The sequence below is a fragment of the Lissotriton helveticus genome, chromosome 4_1 (genome assembly GCF_964261635.1).
Source record: "Lissotriton helveticus chromosome 4_1, aLisHel1.1, whole genome shotgun sequence".
In the NCBI taxonomy this organism is placed as follows: Eukaryota; Metazoa; Chordata; class Amphibia; order Caudata; family Salamandridae; genus Lissotriton; species Lissotriton helveticus.
In genome coordinates, this window is record NC_136063.1 from 86,385,183 (window position 1) to 86,396,316 (window position 11,134).

The following is an 11,134-nucleotide window of genomic DNA, read 5'->3' on the forward strand; positions in this document are numbered from 1 at the left end:
ATGCAACGAAGGACACCTAGGCATAAACAACACAACACAAAGGATTAAGAACTGGTATTGGTGGCCAGGATGTGACTTGGAAATTGAACGAGCAGTGAGAAACTGTTTGCAGTGCGAAAACTCAGATCAATCACAGGTTGCGATGAAACCACCTCTTCAACCATTACAATGTCCCGGAATGCCGTGGGAAAGAGTGGGCATTGACATTATGGGACTCATTAGGTATAAGGAAGAACATGTACATATTGTGGTCATGGTGAACCATTTCTCTAAATGGCCGGAAATAAAGATATGCCATAAAGTAGAGACATTGGACATAGTCACATTCCTGGATAAAGTATTCACTAGGGAAGGCATACCAAAAACCATTGTTAGCGACAATGGAAGCCAATTCACTTCCAGAGGATTCAAAAGGTTCATAGAAAGGAATGGGATAAAACATAAAACAACCTCTGTGTACCATCCTGCTGGAAATGGGGTAATCAAAGGCACTATACAACTCGCAAACAACAATGGACTGTGTTGGAAGAAAGAAGTGTACAAGATGATCTGGGCATACAGAATTGCACCAAGCGAAAGCACACATTTCAGCCCTTTCGAGTTCATGAGAGAGAGAACACCCTTATCCAAGGACAATGTTGGATGGCTCAAAACCACAAGGAGAGCAGAATGGTCGAGTGTGTCAGCCAGGGAAAGCATCCAAAGGAAACAAAGTGTTTGCAAAGAAAGGTACGATGCTAAACATAAGAGCAAAGAAATCAATATCAAAGAAGGAGACAAAGTGAGAGTGAAGAAAAGTGGATTTGTTGAAAAGGGTCAAAATAGATTTACAAAACCGTTAGTAGTGGAGAAAGTCTTTTGCAATTCTGCCCTCCTCAGGGATGGGAAAGTATGGCAGACTTCTGCACGATCGGCTTCCACATCCACAGAGAGAGGAAGAGAAGAAAGGACGAACGATCAGGCCACTGGAAGATCTATTCAGCATGAGGAACAGGAGTACAAAAGTAGGAAGGACTACTTTGACTGGTTGTTCGACGAGGAGTCAGAGACGGATGGAGAAGAGAACTGCGCACCTACACCATGCCTTTACGATGGCAATGCGGTTGGTAGTGACAAGGTGCATATCGAGTCCATTGGAGAATACAGAGACATCGGGATCAGTAGCTCTATCGAGTCTCCTGGAGGAATGAGTGGGTGCCCGTCGGAGGAAGATCAGGACCAAGAGGAAGTTATTGCAAAAGAGAGAGACCCTGTCATCAACAATGGCGAGAGTATTACAGGGACAGAGGGCATCATTGAGTCAGAAGAAGGACAGGATAAAGATAGTGACACCGCAAGAGAAGCTAGTTGCATGAGTAGACATGGCCGTTGTGTGGTGATGCCTAGCAAGTACAAAGACTATGTTTGTGACTAATACACTTTGCCACTGTTCCCCTCCTTTTTGTTATTTAAAACCACAACTTTGTTTCCCTCCATAAGGAGATGTGTTGAGTTGCATATTTATATTTTCTGTGCTGTGATTTCATTACAATTTCAGATACTAGAAAGTACAGGTTCAATGGCTAGCAAAAAAAATAGGGGGTGATAATGGAGGTCTTTGTAATGTTTTTCAAAAAAGTAAAAATGAGTCAGGGAACTGGCCTTTGATAAAAAGTTGCACTGAAGGGGGGCAATATAACACCAATACCATTTTAATAAATACATCCCTAAAATTTAAAGTAGATAATGCATGAATTAAAAATTGCCAGTGAAATTTATCAAAAACTTTTTCAGCATCAAGTGCAAAAAGTCCAGAGGATGAAGTAAAGGTGGGAATAGTGTCTAATAGATGAAATCAAGGTGCTGTGTTATTAACAGAATATTTATTATTCATGAAACATGTGTGATCTATATGGATGAGTGATGAAAGAATGTTGGATAGTCTCTTAAGCAGGATTTTAATACGGATTTTGCAATCTTAACTTATTATAGAGATAGGGCAATAGTTTGAGACTTTAGCCTGATCTGTGTCTGGTTTAGGTAGTATTATGATCAAAGCTTCATTAAAAGAACCCGCAGCCGTTCCAGCGTTACCAAAATCAGTAAATAAGTTGTGTAAATGGGCAGTAAAGTTAGTGGAGGATGCTTTATAAAATTCTGCAGCGATACCATCTGGTCCTGATGATTTTGGAGTTTTCAGTGAAAGATTAGTGTTAAAATGTCTTCATTAGATATAGGTAGATCTAGTTTAGAAGACCTGTCTGACTGGAAAAGTTGTGGGAGGTGAGTGGATTTCAAAAAATATTCTATCATTTTGTTATTAATGATACCTGGTTTGTTACATATATATGATGAATCAAATGTAAGAAATTCATTAACAATCTCAGGAGTAGATAAAGCATGCCGACCATCAATCCTATGAACAGCATGAATTTGAATTCTATCTTTTTAAATGCGAAGTTAGTTAGCTAATAATTAGCCAAATATATTAGCATTAAAATAAAAATCAGCTTCTTGATTTTACATTTAACTCCAGCTCCTTTACTTAGTATTGAATTATTTTCGTAGCTATGTTTTTGCATTACAGTTTTAACCCCTTCACTGCCAGGCCTTTTACCCCTGTGCCACGTACTTTTTGGGCTATTTGGGATAATTTGTGCATAGGCCCCCGTACCTTTTTGTCCACATAAAGTATCCAAGCCAAATTTGTGTCCTTTTCTTCCAACATCCGGAGGATTCTAAAGGTACCCAGGGTTTGTGGATTCCCCTGCTGGGGACTGAAAAATTACGCAAACTACAGCTAATATTGTTTTTTGGTGAAAAAGTGTTGCAGAAGATAGCAACTGTTTTGTACCCTGCAAATGATATCAACAAAGGGGGTGTGCTGCTAAAATCACCATCTTCCCGGATTTCAGGAACAGGCAGACTTTTGTCAGCAAGCCAACATTTTCTACACAGTTTTGGCATTTTACTGGGACCTTGCCTATTTTTCCTAAGGCCGAGGAGAGTAGCTTCACTGCTTTTAAGCAGTGCGAAGTAGAAACGTAAAATGATAATACCTTTGAGTGTTTTGCTGCTTTGCGGGCAGGGGGGTTGGCGGGGCAGCTCTGCTTTTGGAGGAAGGCAAGGGAGGAGTGGTTTACCCACTCCTAAGTGCGCAATAACTATTTGGTCAGCACTTTCGCGCCGCCGAAACCAGTCATGCGCACTTTCCCCGTTCTCCAAGCAGGATGCCTTACAGCCAGCCTGTAGAACAAATCCAGGCACCCAATCCCTTATTGAACATCAAACCAGGAAGCTCAAAACCAATCACAATGGTGCACTGCATTGTTGTGATTAGTCAGGTGAACCTAGGTGCTTACCAATCACAACGCTGCATTGTAGCATTGTGATTGTTCACTGGGGCCTGCTTCCTGTTCCTGTTCTGCGAGTTCCACAAGGAGAGCAGGAGCAGAGACACAGGACCCGGCGGCAAGGTAAAGTTTTTTTTATTTTTTATATGCGCAACCTCCTCCACATCCCTCACGCAACCATTCTGGCCACCACCCGCCAGCAATGCTGTCCGCCACTGCCAGAATCCCCTTCAAAACTCAAATATTGCTGATAAAAATTACATTTTCCTCACATTTCTGTGTGGTGAAGTTGTGGGATCACTAGGGTTGCACAAATTTCCTACCATCCAGCGTTCCCCCAGGTCTCCCGATATAAATGGAGCCGACTTGTAGGGGTGGCCCCACTGCCTGTGACAGGGAGGATCCAAAACGTAAAATGGAGACATCAAAATTATCTATCACAAAACAACCTTGTTTTGAAAGGGAGGCACGTAAATTTTTGTTTCCGGGCTCAGCGGACATCTAGGGAATCCTCCCAGACATTATTGAAAACTAGACCTCTGGGGGAGTCCAGGAAGATGTGGCTTGCATGGATCCCCCAGCGTTTTCTTACCCAGAATCCTCATATTTCTGTTTGGGATCATCATGCCGGCACAAATTTCCCACCACCCAGCATTCCCCTTGGTCACCCAATAAAAATTATGCCTCACTTGTGTTGGAGTCAGATGCAGAATCAGCCTAAAAATGTGTAATAAAAGAAAAATTGCTCTTAGAGCTCTCTATGCTACCCCCTCAATCTCTACGTTTTTGGTCTTTCCAGTCGCAGGCCCTTGGCCCACCCACACAAGTGAGGTTCCTTTTACTTGGCACACGGAATATAGGTTGGAGTTTGTGGCATTAGGCGTTCCTTTACTGGGGCTGGTTACTGAGTCGCAGCTTAGCTGCAGACATCCTGTGGGTCGAGGCAGAGATGCAGTTCGCTTACGGTCTTAGACCCTTGTGTCTACAGTTGGGCCGCTTCTAGGTGCTTCACGGTTCAGGATTACAACAAACAGGAGCAGCCTTGTTCCCCAAACCCTGGGGCCAGTAAACAATATGACAACAACAGTGGTTTAGGGAATTATTTTAAGCAAAAACAGTGAAAACACAGCATTAGTACTGTGACAAAATCACTGAATACAGACAATTCACACAGTTAAGTAAGGGAAAGATTCAAGAGGAATAAAAACAAGAAACCCACAACAATTATTTGAAAAAAGCATTTGTTTTTGCAAAATATTCATAAATAACAAAAATTATACAGAAATACAGAATACAGCTGGTGCTCACAGGGGTTACACAAATCATAAAAATAAAAACACAAATTGCAGTGTAAACAAAAACACACACACACACACACAACGGCAGAGGAAAATATATAACAAAAAGATAAGTCTGTCAAGTAACAGGAACAGAGTACAATGTATGCTTCCCCTTAGTTTGCCAAAGGAAGGCATCAACGGCTTTTCAACATTGTTAATTTATTATTTTATCATCAGGACATCAACCAAACGTTGAGAGCAACTATCGAAATCAATCTGTAATTAAAGACAATTCGAATTGTAGGGGTACCAAAACAAACATTTCAGCCAATATGATTGAGCATAGCACAAGACCACGAGTTCAAGTGCCATGCATATAGTAGCTGTGCAGGGATTGGTAGTAGCAAAAACCATCACCAGTATTTATAAAACTCAATTGTATCGTAAGGCAACATTTAATCATTTTGATTATCCAAGTTTTAAAAGTCCACATGTCCACAAGTAAACCAAGGGAAAACCACAAGGTCAAACATACATTCCATGGCCCCTGCAACACAAGAAGGCAAATGTGCAAGACCAAACAAATAAGCAAGTGGATTGAGAATGTCTGTAATTTAAGAACACTCAGCAAGTAGTGCATGAGTCAAGGTCTACTTGACGCATGGAGGTCCTAATGACAATTTTATAGGAACCTCCTCCGGACATTAGTCACCTCCCAGCATAGAACTATAAACAAGCATTTACAATGCAATGGTCTCGGCATTATTAAAGGTAGAGCTATTGACATTGCTCATGACTTTTTTATTTTTTATTTTTTTAAATCATAAATAAATAGCATTGTCATTTACATTGCCAATAGCTTAATCACTCGCATATGCATGACCTATTGCATTTACACCCATACAGAGCCACACACGCAGAGTCATTCACATAGAGCCACCCACACACACAGAGCCACCTACACGGTGCCACCCTCCCACAGACACAGCCACCCACACATAGAGCCACCTACAAAAAAAGCTATCCACACAGAGCCACACATACACAGAGCCACACACACACACAGAGCCAACACACACACATAGCCACACACACACACACACACAGAGAAAAACACACACAAAGAGCCACACACACACAGAGCCATACACACACACACACACAGCCACACAAACAGAGCCACACACAGAGCCACACACACACACAGCCACACACACAGCCAGAGACACACACACACAGCCACACACACAGACACACACACACACACAGCCACACACACAGAGCCACACACACAGACAGAGCCACACACACAGACAGAGCCACACACACAGACAGAGCCACACACAGAGATCTCTGCCTCTTTTCCCCTCATTCACTCCACTACTCCCTTCCATCCACAAGCCCTCCACCCAGACTCTCAAAATTTTAGAGCGTTTGACACAATCTCTGGCGTTCAGTAACAACTCTTTTTGATCCTCCTTATCTGACAAAAACGTTTTGAATCCTGCAAGCTTGAAATATGTTCTGCATTACATTTTTCCCCTACTATTGTAGCGCCACAAACATGACAACAGTAAACCTCTACAGTTCTTACAGGGCACCGTTGAGGCATACCCCGCCATGAATGGATGGTGAGCATGGGCGCTCAACCAGGAACGTCACATAAAATAAACTCTCAACCAGGAACGTCACATAAAATAAACTAGAGGATTGAGATTGGTTAAAGAGGGATAGGTAAGAGAGGTTACCTGCAAAGCATATCTTGACGAGGTCCAAGGGGTGCAGTACCAGTGGGGACATCAAGCCCCAGCTGAGGCCGGCCAGCAGATTCTCCTAGTGGACATGTCTGAAGAGAGACGGGCACTCAGGAGCCGGGATGGAGGACTTCAGCACCAACATTCCCTGTGTCTAGATCTCTGGAATGAAGGGGGTTTAAGGCTACACAAGGGAAAAAGACCTTCGATCTGTAACGAAGGTGTGAGCAACTCGGAACGGCGAGAGCCACCTACAAAAAAAGCTATCCACACAGAGCCACACACACACACAGAGCCACACACACACAGAGCCACACACACACACAGAGCCACACACACACACACAGAGCCACACACACACACAGCCACACACACACCCAGAGCCACACACACACACCCAGAGCCACACACACACACACACACACACAGACACACACACACAGCCACACACACACACACAGAGCCACACACACACACAGAGCCACACACACACAGAGCCACACACACCCACAGCCACACACACACACACAGACACACACACACACACACAGCCACTCACACAGAGCCACACACACAGACAGAGCCACACATACAGATCTCTGCCTCTTTTCCCCTCATTCACTCCACTACTCTCTTCCATCCACAAGCCCTCCACCCAGACTCTCAAAATTTTACAGTGATTGACACCATCTTTGGCGTTCTGTAACAACTCTTTTTGATCCTCCTTATCTGACAAAAACGTTTCCTGCAAGCTTGAAATATGTGATGTTGCACTATGGCAGCAGTTACTCCTCTTCCAGAATAAGCCTCCGAGGATCTATGCCCACACCGAGACATATGCAAGCAATATACTACCAGGGGGGCGATCGCGGCGGAAACGTCACTGCTGGACAGCAATGTAGGTGAAGAATGAGGGGCTTTGCGAGAGCTGTCTATTTAAAGTGCTTGTAAAAAGTACAGTGACTGGTGAGGTCTGTGAATATCTGACCCGCAATCTGTGAATCCCATGACTAACATTTCAGAAGATGCTGCAAGTCCGGATCGAGGTGCATTGGACGACCTGTATGTGGATCCAAATATTGTAATGCAAAGCTATCAAATTTCCCTGGCGTGACTATCTCACCCAGTTCAGATTTTCAACGTTCCATGCAGGGATTTCCAGTTTTAATAAACTCATTCTAAAAGGTAGGACTAAGAGTCCCAGAATTCAAAGGTAAAGACCTGTAGTAGGAGGTGCATGCTCTTTGAACGTGGGAGCTCGGCTATAGCAATGGGTTACGACATTGTCGCCGTTCTCAGCCTAATGCTTGTCACTGTTACCTCATCCACTCGAGATCCGGAAGTGGATTTGTTTGACAGTGTGTGCTACTAATACAAAGTGCCTGTTTTCTTGCCTCAGGCTGCTCTTTTCTCTCGCCATTGTGAAAGCTGCAGCTGCTGAGTTTGCTAATTTTGGCTCCGACGCTCCAAATGCTGCCACCGGAAGTTGAGTGGGAGTTGGGGCCCGCTTTCCATTGGATTGAAACGAAAGGTCACTATCATACTCAACTGCCAACTGGTGTCTGATTGGTTCTTCCGTTTCCATAGCTACAGTGATAGGTCGTGGGGTGGGTTGTCTTTAGAGTGTAATAAATCTTTGGTGAAAGGGGAAAAAAAATGATGTTTGTTTTCAGAAAACTTTCTGGCAGCTGGGATGCTGCTTGCTGCTGGCAAGTGACGTAACATAAGCTCTCCATGGGCCCCGTCAGCACAGCAAACTGGCTTGTACCTTGCTAGGCGGTTACAGTCACATCCTGCTCCAGAAAAAAAAAATCTAATGAAATCGAAAGGTATATAAGGCTGTAGCACTCCTCAGCTAAGGAAGGGGTGGCCGGAGAGAGCGGGCTATTTCACTGCCTACGGATTCATAGATAGCCCCGAGCAGCGAGTAGGGGCACATTCCTTTTCAGTGACAACTGGCCGGTGTGGCCGCGCCCTGCTCGCGAATCTGCACGCTGTGGCCGTGTCGCCTCCTTTAAGACAGAGAAAGTAAAATTCCCAAAAAGAGCAGCACACTTAGGAGCGACAGAGCCACCCCCCATCCCCCTCGCTCATGGGGGGTTGGCATGCATGCTAAGCACCCCTGACATCTACGACAAGTAGCCGTACGTGAGATGCCCTTCTGTCATGACGAAATCCAGCTGCCCGTCCTCCCAAAGCTGTGAATATAGAGGTGCTGGAGGACTGCAGCCAGGAATTAAAGGGCCTACCAGTGGATGACGACACAATAGATCTCATGACCCCAGAAGACGTCATCAAAGAAAGTAGAATCCTAGAACGCCGATTGTTAGAGCTGTAGGATCTGGGGGGTGGGGGTGATCTGGTCTTTCTGTACACTGGGCGCCCTTTAAGAAAAGAAATCTTGCACGAGCAGCCCGTTGAAAGACAACATCTCTGCCGAAGGGTCCGGCCCTAACTTGCCTTTCATTCAATCATGCGAATTATGATGCAGCATCAATTTTAGGAAATAACAAACGTTTGCACAAAACTAGTAACTGCGCACACCCCTCAAACACAAACGTGGAAAAGATGGATATTCTGAGTTCAGAAAAAGGACAAATATTTCCCACTTCAATGCAGAAAAATGAATAAAAACTTTGTATTTAAACATAGATCCCAAAATCTGGACAGTCGGATGGGGGCGGGGGCACGCGCCCAATGCTGCCAGTTGCGAAAGAATGTGGTGTAAACTGACAACATTCAAGGTTAATGTTGGGGGGGGCGAGTGGGCGCTAACTTCTCAAATATAACTCATTATTTGCATGCGGTCTCATCATACGATGAGCTTATAAACTATAGATTCTAATCTGTCCTTCTCTACTTGGCCGGAATTGTGTGATCTTGGACAAAACTCTAACCACTTTAATTCCGTATACGACTAAATTAGCGGTCTATAGAAACGTCAAATTTCATGATATTTAAAGAGCCTGATACATCCATTTAACTTACGCAGACGCCCTCCCCAGGCTGCTTCAGCACACGCACCGGCCGCCTGCACGCACCCCAGCCCCTGCCGGCACAACCCCCAGCCCCTACATGCATAACCCCAGCCCCTCCCTGCACACCCCTAGTCCCTGCCTGCACAGCCCCCAGTCCCTGCCTGCACCGCCCACAGTCCCTGCCTGCACAGACCACCACTCCCTGCCTGCACAGCTGTCTTCCTGGACATGCTGTCAGTTTTCCATGGCTTCTCCTGCGCCCTGAAGCGGGGTCGGGGAGGGCTGCAGGGGTCGGGGAGGGCTGGGGGCCCCTTACCTTGTCCCGGGAGAAGCAGGACCAGATGAAGTCCAGGAGCGGCATGATGCGGCGAGGGGCGCGTCCTCGGACCCCGGTCAGTACTGGAGCGACCCTCGCTCAGCCGGACAGACCCCCCTGCCGGACAGCGCCATGATCCCTCTCACAGCTGGAGTGAGGCACCCGGCGCGGGTGGGAGGAAGTACAGGAGGGTGGGAGGAGGAGCAGGCGATTCAAACTGCGCACCGTTACTCCGTTGGCTGGAAACGAGCTCTGCAAATTCCCCAAACATTACGAAAGTCCACGCCGCAGAGACTTCTCTTTCCCTATCCCTGGAGAGGCGCTGCCTGCACCGGCTGCGGCGGAGAGCGAAAGAAAAAGAGGAGAGAGGCAGGCACGGGGACGGCCAGAGAGAAACTATAGAAACAGGACCAGGAGAAACGGGCAGGGAGGAAAAGGAGAGAGTGAGGGAGAAAGATAACACAGCGCGAGGGAGAGAATGAGTGAAAAAGATGAGGACGAGAAGGGGAAAAAAAAATTAAAGGGGAAAGAACAGATATTAGTGTCACACCCTCGGGGCTCCAGCCCAACCACCACTGGAAGTAGAACAAGAAAAACGGCACAATCAGGGGCAGAAGAAAAATTACCTCGAGTGGCAGCGAGGCTGTTCCGGGCAACAATGGCGGCCGCAAACGTCCGAAATTTTCGGAATCTGAGGCGTGTTTTTTGCGCTCTGAGTGACAGATGACGTCACAGGGCTAAAGAACGCAAAAAACACGCCCCCGAATCCAAAAGAGACGGGGCTTTAATGGAGTGATGCCCCTCTCCAATGGCTGGCCTCAGTTTAGGAAGCCAGCCAATGGAGAAGAGGGGCGTGTTCCAAGCCCCCTAACTCCAAAACATAAAATCTTGGCAGTGCGACGGTCCCTCGACCTAAAAGGGAGAGGTGAAATCAGTGCAAATTTAAAATAATTTGCTGCAAAGAGTGCAGGCCACTGTTGTGGCAGGGTCAATTACCTGGTGGTTAGATCAGCTCCTTACTCACAAGTCTCTCCGAGCAATTCGGTGGAGGCTCAGGGGGCGCAGTGTCTGAAATAGCACTGCTCTCCACGAAAAGTGAAAACAGACTGCGCATGAGCATACACGCTTAGTCTCTAAAAAAGTATATTTTCTACTGGTGTGCCTCCATGTAGTACACACACTACAAAACACAAAAAGTTGTCGTAGAGACAGAAGAGGTGCTGCAATTAGGACAGTGCTACAAATTTACTAGCAATTTCTTTTTAAACTATAAAAAATATATCTATCATAGTCACCCGTATAGTGAGGTATCAATGGAATTAAATATATGGACCCCACTGAACTGATATTTATAGATAAGGGGTGCCCAATAGACCAAATCAATCAGGTGACCAATGTGACGGTAACACATGCACGGCCTCAAGGGCGCTTCCAGACGTTAGTGCCAGAGAAATTGGCAAAGCATAATGCTTTG